Source organism: Stenella coeruleoalba, assembly GCF_951394435.1.
Source record: "Stenella coeruleoalba genome assembly, chromosome: 4".
Classification (NCBI taxonomy): Eukaryota; Metazoa; Chordata; class Mammalia; order Artiodactyla; family Delphinidae; genus Stenella; species Stenella coeruleoalba.
Window position 1 is genome coordinate 125,777,536 of NC_137149.1, and position 13,691 is coordinate 125,791,226.

The 13,691-nt window shown below is 37.9% G+C and overlaps 1 protein-coding gene across 2 annotated transcripts in view; it reads right to left on the reverse strand.

Moving 5' to 3' along the window:
* Positions 1 to 12,859, reverse strand: part of SMAD1 (SMAD family member 1) — a 262,695-nt gene extending 249,836 nt beyond the window's left edge. For both annotated transcript variants that reach the window (XM_079920869.1, XM_079920868.1), the window contains exon 1: positions 12,583 to 12,859. The gene's annotated coding sequence lies outside the window, so the exon portion shown is untranslated. The remainder of the gene's footprint in view (positions 1 to 12,582) is intronic.
* Positions 12,860 to 13,691: the final 832 nt, after the last annotated feature.

A 13,691-nucleotide genomic window follows, 5' to 3' on the forward strand; every position in this document is an offset into this window, starting at 1 on the left:
AAACAGGGTAGTGAAGCCAACCACATAGACAATTCAGGAAAATTGCTGGAACAATGCTGCTATCTCATTTCCAGAAAAAATTAAGAGCTTTTCTGAATACATTTCTAAACTAAAGCCCATAGTCTGTGACATATACCAACATTAATACTGGTTATTTTCCCAGAGAAGCTCGTTCATCTAGTTTTAAAGACTACTAACAAAGTTTTAGTAGTTTTCTAGATAATCTTTAAAAATTAGTTCAGACTCTGTTTAAGTAGGTCTTCAAAAGGAACCCTTTAGTGTACAGGTTCTGAACTTTTCTGCATTATCATCAAAACACAATTTTTTTCTTAAAAAAGCATCTAGAACGGGGCTATATATAAATGTATATTTAATTAAATAAATTTTGTGGGTACGATTGTATAATCCAAATATAGCATTGCTCTGCTCATAGCACCCACAATAACACATCTGAAGAATGTACAAATTCAACTCCAAGGGCCTTGAAGAAAAATGCAGATCTTCAAGGAGCAGCTAAGAGACTTTACTGTAAATAACACACCTCAGTGTTTCCTCAGTCCCACATCCCATGGCAGCTTCCGTCCTCACAATTTTCTTCCCATCCCTCCTGCCTATTCCAGAAGAGACATCCCATGTCCTTATGTAGAACCATTCAGCCCCTTTCCAGGCTCCTGTAGGTCCGAAGCTTGATACATTTCTCCACCAGTACATCAAAGGCCCCATCCATCTTCCCAAGCAGGAAAGGACCTTCCTTCTTAAACAAAAGTATAGGGAGACTAACAAAGGTCAAATCACAACAAGGCCAAACTCTAGGCAAGTGCTTAATATATGGCTTCATAGGGAGTGCCAGCAACTTCCCACCTTTAATAAATATTACAAGTATTGGAGAAAAACATATTAATAATTTACTTTCACAAGGCACCCATATGGCAAAAATAACAAGCATCACAAATCTCACAGGCCTTCAGTGTGAAACAGAAGAGGGAAAGGATAAGAGAAAGATAATGACTAAAAAGATATGGAGAAACAGCAATAGTTACATTTTCACTGGAAAGGGACTGCTGGAAATGTGAATTTTAAACTCTGACCAAAAGAACTATGTGTTCTATTAAAACATGAAATGGCTCCCACTGTAAATGTATAAGGAAAACTATGCTTCATACAGATATGAACTAATGAAGTTACTTTGTGGTTTATGGATATCCTTAGATATATTAATAACGAACAAGTAAATGAAAATGATTTCTATATCAAAACGAGGAAATGATTAGTGTAATTATTAAGATAACCAACAACTGCATTAATAAATGCTTTCAATCTCTATGATGCTTATTAACAACCGTGGTAACAAACACCTGTATTCTAGTTTGGAATCTTCGGTTTATAAGCCATGTGATTTTGGTCAAGTCACTTAGCTTTTCTCCATGTCTCTGCTCCTTTATCTATTAAACTGAGAAGATAATATTTGTCCTATATCTACTTTTCCAGGTGCAGTGAGCATCAAACCAGGTAATGCTTATGGCAGCATTTTGAGAATTGTGAGGTACTATCAAATCCAAAGTACTAGTATTATTAGTAATAATGGTAGATATCATTTACTGACTATCCACAGAGTACCTAGCAAGATACTAGGTGCATTGGTTACCTAATAAGACGTACAAGGTTCACTCTGAAATATTTAGCTTTAGTATCACTTCTAAGACAGTATAATATTCTCCTTGGAATTTTAATTAGTAGAATTAAATTTAATTAGTAGAATAACAGCTACCATGTAGTGAGCACTTATTAGGCACGAGCCTAAACACTTTAAATATCTTATATCATTTAATGCTCATAGGAACCTGATGAGGGAGGGTAATGTTATCCGGGGGAAGGTAGCATTATCCTCATTTTTATTTTATAGAAGGGGAAACTGAGACTCAAAGAGTTTAAGCAACTCAACCAATCCCAGTTTACCATGTATTGAATAGTGGAACTTGGAATGGAATCCAGGTGATAGAATTGACATGCCTTGACATGTCCTTGGAGTTAAACCAGTGATATGCGTAAGTACACAGGCAACAAATATGTGTTGACTGAATGAATGAACACATATAGATCCCTATGTTACAAGTAGTTAGAATATTGCCAGATTCTGATGGCATATATTATTATTTTCTAAACAAGGAAAGGAAAAAGAAAACTTCCCATACCTCAGATAACTGTAATTATCAAGAAATGAACTTTCAAGGGCAGACTTTTCCAGATAGACACTTAACCCTTAAAAGACTAGATTATAAACTTTCCATTTATTTTGATGAAAATTTTCTAAAATATACTAAAAAAACTTTTGAAGATCAATGTACTAGGAGTGGCTATTTGATTCCCTCTCAATCCCCTACCAATAACTAATTTAGTCTGTCTTCTAAATTATTCTTTCTACTTTCTGAGTATTTGCTACTCACTATACCTACTTTTTTTTTAATTGAAGTATAATTGATTTAAAGTGTTGTAGCTTCAGATGCACAGAACAGTAATTCACATATATGTATATTTTTTCAGATTTTCACCTTTATAGGTTATTACAAAATATTGAGTATAATTCCCTGTGCTGTACAGTAGGTCCTTGTTGGTTATCTATTTTACACATAGTAGTGTGTCACTATACCTGATTCTAATACACATGACTGTGACATATCTCTACTGCTTTCTTCTTTTTTCTCTTTCTTTGCTCTTCTTTCCTCATAGGTTATCTGTTTCTTCTTTTCTCTATACTTTCACTTGAAAATCTGTCTTTTTATAGACAGAATCCACCTTTTCATGCAATTATGAAAGTAAATAATCACAATGAATTGAATGTGTTCCTAACATTTGTCTTTCCACTCAATTTGCTTCTTGCCCCTTGCCCAGGATCTGTCCCACTGGCAACAGACTTTTTTTAGGCAGTCTAAATCCCAATAGACTGGAGAGGGCCACCAGCACTTCCTGGCAATCCTTCCATATTTCCTTAATTTACTCCCCACACTCTAAAAAGACTGTCACTTGTTTTCCTTTTTCTTCTAACACTCAACATCTCCTCCTCCATGTCAGCTGATGATCTCACCTCTAATTTTACTGAGAAAATAGAAGCAATACAAAAAGAACTGCCTGGTCTCCCACGACTAAATACACCATCTTACCCTGTCCATACCCATGTCTCTCTCTTTGCTCTCTTTTCTGTGTTCTGGGCTATTCCATTTTACAATCTTGCAAGTCACTAATTTTCCCTTTGACTGTATTGGAATTCAAACCTAATACATTTGTACTCCAACGACTGTATTTTTTATATATAAAATTTGGATCATCTCTTTTGTGTTTCATTTTTGTTTATTTTTATTCCATAATCTCTTGTTCTTTTTGGTAAAATTATGCCTTTAATTCTTTGATCGTTTCAATCATATTTATATTAAAATCTTATCAAACTACTCCAGACATAAAACTGATTTTATCTGTAGTCAACTCACATTCTAATTGTTAATTTTGTTGGCTTTCTTTCTCAGCATTAAACCCATCCACGTTTTGAATGTGAGGTTGCAGGTTCACATTGAAGCCTTTGAAAGGTTGTAGCATTTTTCTTTGTATCTCTCCCCTTGCCTTCAACCACGAGCTCACCTCTCTCTGTCAGCAGACCCTTGACCAAAAGCCAAGTATTATAGTAGTAACTTGGAATTCCTGCCCTAAGGTAATATTGTGGAGTCCGCAGATCCAATCACAGAGCAATTAGGCAGGATGGCTCAATTTTTGATTGTAGGGTTGAATCTGGGTACCCCCTTCTTCCTGGGTCTATATCTTTCTAAAAGTCACGTCTCCTAGTAGAAGTTACCTAGAGTTTTAATATTTTTTCAGCCTCATTCTTGAGGAAGAGAGGAGTTTTCAGGCTATAAGGCTGAATCTAGTTTCTCATGGAGCAGTTTTAGTGTCCTCTACGCCTCAGGAGCTGAAATCCTGGCCAGGGCTCTGTGCTTTCTGGATTTCCCATAACCTTTGTGGCTTCAGCCTACTTGCTTTGACATTTTTGTTCTATTTCCACCTAGGAGCTGTTTGTCTTATTTCTGAACCTGGATTTATATTTATTGTTTTCTCCCTTTAGGTTTGACCTATTATCGTCATTCATTTGGTGCAGAGTAGGTTATCAAAGCTTCGATTCAGCGAGCCTTCTTGACTAAAAGTTGTACCTGTAAACTCCTGTTTCCATCAAAAGCCAATCTCCTCACTTGTGCATTGCATCCCACCCACGCTTGTCTTCTATTTTTATTTATTTTATTTTATTATTATTTATTTGGCCACACCATACAGCTTGTGGGATTTTAGTTCCCCGACCAGGGATCGAAGCCAGGCCCCCAGCAGTGAGAATGCAGAGTCCTAACCATTGGACCACCAGGGAATTCCCACCCTTGTCTTCTTGAGGACTTCACTACTGCAATGATTTCCCCTCTGCTCCTTTTTACATCAAAATTCCTTGAAAGAGTTCTCTCTATTCACTGTCTTCACTTTCTCATTCCTCCTTCTTTTCTCAACTCATCCCAATCAGGCATTCATGGCTGAGACTGCATTGTAAAGGGAGTGCTTTACTCATGTTAAGTTTGAGTTGCCAAGTAGGTATCCAAGCAGAGCTAAGGAATAAGTAGTCTTGAGGCTCAGAGAAGAGTACAGGGCTAGAGACATTAATATGGGACCTTCAGTATATTGATATTAGAGCAGAGATTACTAGATGCTTATCAAATATTCTTTCTCCTCTTCCTCTTTAGTATAGAATGTCAACTTTGGCTGAACATATTGCTACCTGGAATAAAGGCCACAACTACCAGTTTCCCTTGCAGCGAGATATAAGCACATGACTGAATCTAGCCATTGAACTAATGAGATAAACTTGCAAATGTATATGTGCGTTGGGGCCAGGGGCTTCCAAAAAGGCTCCTTTAAAAGAGCTGGTCTGCTGACGGTTCTCCTTTCTCCTTTCCTTCCTCCTGATCTGTAGATGATGCCTAGAGCGAAGTTAGCCATCTCAGATCATGAGGTGGACCTGAGAATAGAAGCCCCACACTAGGATGACGGAGCAGAAAATCAGAAGTAGCCTGAGTCTCTGATGACTTCATGGATCTGCCACATCAGCTGTGGACTGGCTTCTTCAGGCTCCTTCTGACTCTTAGTAATGTGAGAGAGTGAACTCGTCTGTGCCTAAGCTATTGTCATGGAATCTCTGCTATGAGCAGTGGAACATGATTCATCAGAGAATCATGGAAGGAATTTAAAGCCACGGATCTGGAAGAGATCGCCTAGGAAATGAGTGGAGATGTAGAACAGAAGAGGACCACATCAGAGCCTTATGGAACTCTAACACCCATTAAGAAGAGGACGAGAATCTAGGACAGGAGATTGACAATGAGGGATCAGCAAGGTGACAGGAAAACCAGGTCAGTGTGGTGTCCTGGAAGCAACTGAAGAAAATGTTTGTAGTATGAAGCATTATTGTCAAATGCTACTCATAGGTCAAGTAGGATGAGAACTGAGAATTGACCATTGGATTTAGCAACATGAAGGTCGCTGGGGACCCAGTGGATGAGAGCAAGTTCAGAGGAGTGGTGGGAAAAAGCCTGATTTGAATGGACAAAAGGCAGAATGAGAGGAGAGGAAGATGGAAAATACAAGCAACTCTTTTAAGTAGTTTTGTTTCAGAGAAGAGCAGAGAATTGGGGTAATAGCTGGAGAAGTAGGCTCAAAAAAAGTTTTTGTTTGATTTACGAGGAGAAAAATAATGGCATGTTTGATGCTTGTGGGAATGATCTAATTTAATGATGCAAGAATGAGAAGGCAGAATCACTGGTGTGATATTTTTGTTTAAATCAAGTTGTTCCCTGAGCTCAACTCTAGTAATCACTTTAATTGGAACATTATTATGTTTTCGTAACTAGCTGTTATGTTGCTAATTTTTCCTGGTTCTTTTTTATTTAGTATGATAAACTCAATGCATTTTTTTAAATGGCATAAATAACTACAGAAAAGAATTTTAAAGAGAATGCTTGATTAAAAAACAATGAAAAGGGCTTCCCTGGTGGCGCAGTGGTTGAGAGTCCGCCTGCCGATGCAGGGGACACGGGTTCGTGCCCCGGTCCGGGAAGATCCCACTTGCGGCGGAGCAACTAAGCCCTTGCGCCACAACTACTGAAGGCCGTGTGCCTAGAACCCGTGCTCCGCAACAAGGGAAGCCACTGCAATGAGAAGCCCGTGCACCGTAACGAAGAGTAGCCCCCGCTTACCGCAACTAGAGAAAGCCCGCGGGCAGCAACTAAAACCCAATGCACCCAAAAATAAATAAATAAATAATTTCCTTAAAGGGAGCTTAAAGTGCTACCCACTATTAGATAAGAATGGAGATGAGAACAATGTGAATGTTGAGCTTTAAGTATTTATAATGTTTCATGGAAACTGGAACTAGAGTTCCAAGACTAGAAGGTGGGTCCTTTAACTTGATAATGGGCATTTGGACTGTATGGCTCTCTGGGAAGGAACTAGGGTGACCCCTGCTGGGGGCTCTCCTTACAAGGCCAGATTTAGGGTAACGGGGAGGCTGCAAATTCAAACGCTGAAGTGAATGAGGATTTAGAATGAGGAAAGAAAAATAACACAAACAAGAGAAAGTGATCATGAATGGATTGGCTGAAGTAATGAGTCTTCTAGAAAAATAAGAATGAAGTCAGGAAAAACAGTCATAGGAAGAAAAGAATTGTGGTACATGGAACTCCAAAAGGGAAATGCATATGGAGGTTTTGGTTCCAGACCCCTTTAAAGGATATCTCTGAATCCCCTAAGAGTTTACAGACCCTACACAGGTCAAAAAACCCTGCTAAGAGAAGAGAATATTCTCTGAGACATGCACATGGTCAATCTTGATACACAAAACTTTAAGAGACTCATCATAATTCAGAGAAACACTGGGGTTAAAAACAAGTCTGAGGAGAGTGGAGGAGATGCAAAACGACTGACACTGCAAAGGCCAGGGAAGGCTGGGAAAAGTGCTGAGGTCTTTCAGTGGGCATCAGTGATCTTTTGTACCACAGTTTATAAATTGCTGCTCCAAGTTATTTAAATGATTCTCTATCTCACTTCAGACAGTTATATTTAATACATAAAGAACTGTAAAGGTGAAATTGAAATTAAAGAGAGAGGAAAGAAAAAACAGAGCGAGGTTAGTACTGTAAGATTAAAGATTACATAGGTGAGGCTGTTAGCCTGGGCCTTCTGACCCAGGGCACCCACGGGTGGCTTTCAGAAGATCCAACCTGTGGCAAAAGATATTCTTCTTTTATGTCTTCTCCAATATTTAAAATTATAGTTAGGGGAGTAAAACTTTTTGTTTAACTTATATTTGTTACTAAAGCATTGTTTCATACTAAAGTAAAAGGCAGCCTGTAAAGAAAAGTATCATTTGGTAATTTGTAACTGTCATCATTGGCCAACTATAATATCTATCAGGCCTTCCTTTGATATGAAATGTTTCATGTTATTATGATTATGAACATCTATCACCTATCTATCTATAACTTGATACCAGCTTAGGCTAGGAAATATCACCATATATATATATATATATATATATATATATATATATATATATGTATATGGTTGGGTTTTATTTGTATCAGCAGAACACAAAAGTCAGAGGGCATCTTGTGTGGCAAGATGCTTACCTATGGAAGTAGGAAGCCAACAGAGCTGAAGTGGTCCCTGACATCCTCACAGTTCACTGCATGGTCTGCTTTTTTTGCCTAAGTCAAATGCTCAATTGAAAGACATTAAAATGTTACCAAAATTGGATTTGCTTCAACACAAAGAATGTTGTCTTTAGTCATCCTACAAAACTGCATACTGCAGTTTTATCTGTTACCAGATAAAAGACCTTGAGGAAGCAATGCATCTTGGAAGTGGTTAAGCTGATTTATGCCTTGGAGGAAAATTTTAAAACTCAGACAATACCCTGTCAAATGTTCTCATCCATTCCAGAATCAGTAAAATCTATGTCAGTATTTTGGAGCAGATCATTGAAGAATTGCCCTTCTCTCTCTCTCTCTTTTTTCCGGACAGCACTTTAAAAATATATATTATCCCCATTTTAATTTTTTTTCAGATTCTTTTCCATTATAGGTTATTACAAAATATTAAATATAGTTCCCTGTGCTATACAGTAGGTCCTTGTTGTTATAGTAGTGTGTATCTGTTAATCCCATACTCCTGACTCTGCCCTCCTTCCCCTTTGGTAACTATAAGTTTGTTTTCTATGTCTGTGAGTCTGTTTCTGTTTTGTAAATAAGTTCATTTGTGCCAGATTTTAGATTCCACATATAAGCGATATCATATGATATTTGTCTTTCTCTTTCTGACTTATTTTACTTAGTATGATACTCTCTAGGTCCATCCATGTTGCTGACAATGGCATTATTTCATTCTTTTTTATGGCTGAGTAGAATTCCATCTACCACATCTTTTTTATCCATTCCTCTGTCGATGGACACACGGGCTGCTTCCACTTCTTGGCTATTGTGAATAGTGCTGCTATGAACATTGGGGACCATTTCTCTTTATCATGAAGGTATTGACTTCTCTTAGCAGAGTGAAGTCCTGGTTCCCATGTTATTTGTATGAAGACAGTATCAGAGGAGGATTCCTATGTTGGGAGCCCTTCTGGAAAGTTCAGAGGCCTCCTGTGGTTTTGAAATTGTAAAAACTTTATTTGCCAAACAAAACTTCAACCCAGACATTGATCCTGGGCACAGCCGGAGACCCAGCCGTATTTGGCAGTGCTTCTGGGCTTTCTGGCTTGGTGAAGGAAGAAACTCCCACGTCACTGAGATTCATTCCATCCCAGACTGTCTTGCATTCATGTCAGAGACAAACCCTGATTAAAATATTGTTTACTACTCCAAAAGTCATCAACCTATTCAATGTCAGAGCCTTGAATTTCTGTCTTTTCTGAAGTTTTTGAGGTTCTCCTCTGCTATATAGAAAGCCCAGCTGTCTGAAAAGTAAGTCTATCAGCACTTAACTGAATTCAAGGTAGAGAACTCATTCTCAGCCTTAAGATCTCAGATTAAACAACACTTCTTTAGGGTCATAGCTCTCCATTATTGGTTCTCATAGAACCATGTCCCTTTCTTCCATAATAATTTTATATTTGTGGTTATGATTATTTGATTAGCATCTGTCTTCCCTACTAGACTATGGGCTCAAGAAAGCCAGGGACTAATTCTGTTTTAGTTGATCATTGTATCTCTAGCACAGAGCACAGTGCTGAGCTCAGTAAATATTCAGAAGCACATGAACGAATGAACAGAAGAATGAATGACAGGAAAGAATTTTTCCACAGCTTTCTAGATGTATGTGGCTATTAGAATAATAACAAAATGTGGCTACCCCATTATAAAGCTTTATCTGAATTAATCTAATCCTCACAACAATCTTATTAAATAGGTACTGTTATTATCCACTGATGAGGAAATCGAGCCAAGTCACTTGCTTAAGTTCTCAAGGTTTTAAAGAGTGGTTCCAAGCTTCAAGCAGTCTAAATTTGGGGCCCACACTCCTAATCAAAGTCCCTTACTCACTGTGAGGGGAATTGCTAGAAAACTACCTACTCTTTGGATGAGGCTACCTCTCTGGAAGATGGGAGGTAGACAGCTAAGGAAACTTTACAGATCTGGGGAAAGTTTTCCTGCCAGCTATAACCCAGGGTGCCAATTCCTTGTCAGGAAAATACCTCTAGAATCGGGAAACACTGCAGAAATCCGCACGTTACCTCTGCTCAAAATACCAGTTAGTGTCAATGGAGCAGATCTTGACAAAGATGACTTCAGGATTTCCCTGGTGGTCCAGTGGTTAAGACTTCTCACTTCCACTGCAGGGGCCATGGGTTCAATCCCTGGTCCCCTGGTCTGGGAACTAAGATCCCGCATGCCACGTGGCATGGCCAAAAACAAACAAACAAACAAAAACCAAAGATGACCTCAATGACTGGAGAACAAAGACAAAGACACGATACAGAAGGAATCCAACTCACAGCGTGTTTGAGAATTCTGACATTTTTCTCAGTCAAACCAACCCTTAGCAGCAAAGGCAAGAAATGGAAATTTTCATTCCATCTGTAACACCTACCCTTGTAATCGAGGATTTCATAACTTACTGCCATCAGAGTTAGAATTGACATGTGTAGAATGTCAAATAAAGCTAAAGTGCTTATTGAAGTTAAAAAAAAAAGCCATGTACTTTTGAAATTTCCTTTTAAGCAGAAATTTCCTCCTGAATTTTTTTTATTTTAAATATACAATCTGGATTTATTTCAAAACTTTTTGCAGGTATTGGCTACTAATTTTTGCAAGAATATCAGTGAGAAAGATCTAACTACTTGCTTAGTAAAGGGCTCCCTGTCTGTAAGGAGGAGAAATATTGTATGTAAATTTACGAAGGTGCTTACGAGTGCTTTTTGGAGTCTGTGAGCCAAAAGGAATTAGGAATCACCAGCCTCTAGGTTGAAACTGTTCTTTATGACTTTCTAGATGGAAGTGGGTGGTTTAAGGGGTGAATGGATGGGAAGAGTAGGATTCTGTTGGGAGTCTGTGCGAGGATGTCCTTCATATGCCCATCTAGATTCACTCTGTCCCAGCTCTTCTCTGAGCCTCTGGCCACTGACCTGTGTGGAATACATCATGGTTCCCTGTCTTCTGGCTCCCATTTGGTTCCTCTACTTAAGGCCACATTCGTCTCCAGCAGCTCCTCTCTTTCAGCATCCAGTAGCTGCCCCTTCCCATTGCCCCTTTAGGCCTAGGGCTGGCAACTGTTTCCCGCTAGGTCAATATCTTTTATTTCCCTTAACCTTGACTTCATCTCAGGAAGTAGTCTCTTCATTATAATCTTTTCAATGACCTTTTGACAGTGTTTTCTATGAGGACTCTGATGGATAGAGGCTGCCTCTCTTCTTTCACTTTACCTAGTCAAGAGGACTTTTAAAAAATGGGTTTAAAAAAAAAAAAGTGAGATTCACCACCAAAGACCTGATCCATGAAAGAAATAAGTAGTAAGTTGAACTTCATTAAAATTTAAAACTTCTGCTCTGCAAAAGACAATGTCAAGAAAATGAGAAGGCAAGCCACAGAATGGGAGAAAATATTCGCAAAGACATCTGAAAGGACTGTTATCCAAAATATACAAAGAACTCTTAAAACTCAATAGGAAGAAAACAAAGAACCCAATTTAAAAATAACCAAAGATCTTCATAGACACTCCACCAAAGAAGATAAACAGGTGGTAAATAAGCATATGAAAAGATGCTCTACATTATATGTCACCAGGGAAATGAGATTTAAAACAACAATGAGATACCACTAGACACATATCAGAATGGCCAAAATTCAGAACACTGAAAACACCAGATGCTGGTAAGAATGTGGAACGACAGAAACACTCATACAAGGCTGGTGGGAATGTAAAATGGCAGAGTCATTTTGGAACACAGTTTGGGAGTTTCATAAAAAACTAAACATATTCTTATCATAGGATCCAGCAATCATGTTCCTTGCTATTTACCTAAAGGAGCTGAAAATTTATGTCTACACAAAACCTGCACACGCGTGTTTAGAGCAGCTATATTCATAACTGCTAAAACTTGAAAACAACTAAGATGTCCTTCAGTAGGTGAATGGATAAATAAACTGTGGTACATCAGACAATGGAATATTATTCAGTGCTAAAAAGAAATGTGCTATCAAGCCATGAAACAACATAAGGACCTTAAATGCATATTCCTAAGGGAAAGAAGCCAATCTGAAAAGACTACATACTGCATGATTCCAATTATAGGAGATTCTGGAAAAAGCAAAGCTATGGAGACAATTAAAATTATTAGTGGTTGCCAGGATCGGGGGGAGGGAAGAGGTGAATAGGCAGCACAAAGAAGATTTTTAAGGCAGTGAAATAGAGTGGACAACACCAAGAGTGAACCCTAAAGTAAACAATGACCTTTGGGTGACTATGATATGTCACTGTAGGTTCACCTTTGGTAAAAATATATACCATCCTGGTGACTGATGTTGATAAAGGGGGATGTTGATAAAGCGGGAAGTTATGCATGTGTGAAGAGAGGGGATATACGGAAAATCTCTGTAACCTCCCTCTCAATTTTATTGGAAACCTAAAATTGCTCTTAAAAATTACCTTTACAATTTTTAAAAATTATTTTAAGTGATTTAAGACTAAATTTGTACTTGCTCAACATTTCTCTTTTCTTTCACCACTTCCTCTTCTCAGTTTAAGAGTTTTGTGAGCTGAGGTCATAAGGTTACTCCTTGGTCCACCCCTGCTCTCTCTCTGTATCAACTTGGAGATACCCAGAAAACATAAGCTGACCTCCAAAAAGAACCAATGAATAATGTCGATTTTAAAGATGTTTTCTTGGGCAGATGAAGAGGGTTATACCACCCTTTCACAAAACAATTTCCCCTAAATTCACCTCCTGTGACTTCCCAAAGTTCCTCCCCAAGCAGTCTTCTCATCTTCTCATCTTTTCCCAGAACTCACCTGTCTTTCCAGATGCTTGGCTCAGCCTCTTCCCCGACCCGCCATGTTTGCAGAGCAAAATAAAAACTAGTCAAAGCACTATCTTTCTAGCACTCTGTCTAGCAATACCCTTCTTCCACCAGTTGTTCCCAGATGTTCTGTTCTCAGGAAGCATCCTTATAATGCTGTGTGAGAAGAGGTAGCAGCAGTTGTATAAAACTCAATTCTCATTATTCCAAAATCATTCTCTGGGCCTTCTTCACCAAATCATCAAATTCATAAAGATTGTCTTAAATGTACATCTGCAAAAGAAAGAAAGATAAATTGTTTTCCCTAATAAGTAACACATGCTCATTGCAAAAATATTTAAACATTTCAGAAATGCATAACTTATAAGGTTAAATTTTCCTTTAATTCTAATATCCACAAATATCTACTTTTTCTGGTTTGGGGAGTGGTCCTCTAAACATTTTTTTGACATACACTAACCAATATTATTTTATTTCTTTTTATTTTTGAAAAACAAAGACTACATTTTTTTAAATGAGCAAAAGATTTGAACAGATATGGATGGCGAATAAGCATATGAAAAGGTGCTCAACAGCATTAGTCACTAGGGAAAAGGAAATTAAAACTACAGTGAGATACCACCATGAACCTATTAGAATGATTAAAATTAAAAATGATTAAAATTAAAAAGACTGGCCCAAGTGTGGGCCAAAATTTGAAGACTAGAACTCTCATAGACTTCTGGTGGAGTATAAAATGCTACAGTCACTTTGAAAAACAGGTCGACAGTTTCTTTAAAAGTTAAACATACATCTGCCCTGTGATCCAATCATTCTACTCTTTAGTATTTACCCAAAAGAAATGAAAGCATATGTTCATACAAAGACATATGTTCATAGAAGGTTTTCTTTGAAATAACTTAAAACTGGAAGCAATCCAAATGTCCATCAACAGGTGAATGGATAAACAAATTGTACTATATCTATATCTATATAGATATCTATCTATAACAAAAAGAGAATATATTAAATGTTTTGATTTTCTTAAAACTCTAGAAAATATAAACTAATCTTTAGTGACAGAAAGCGGATCAGTGATTGTTTGGGTGGGAGAGAGAGGCA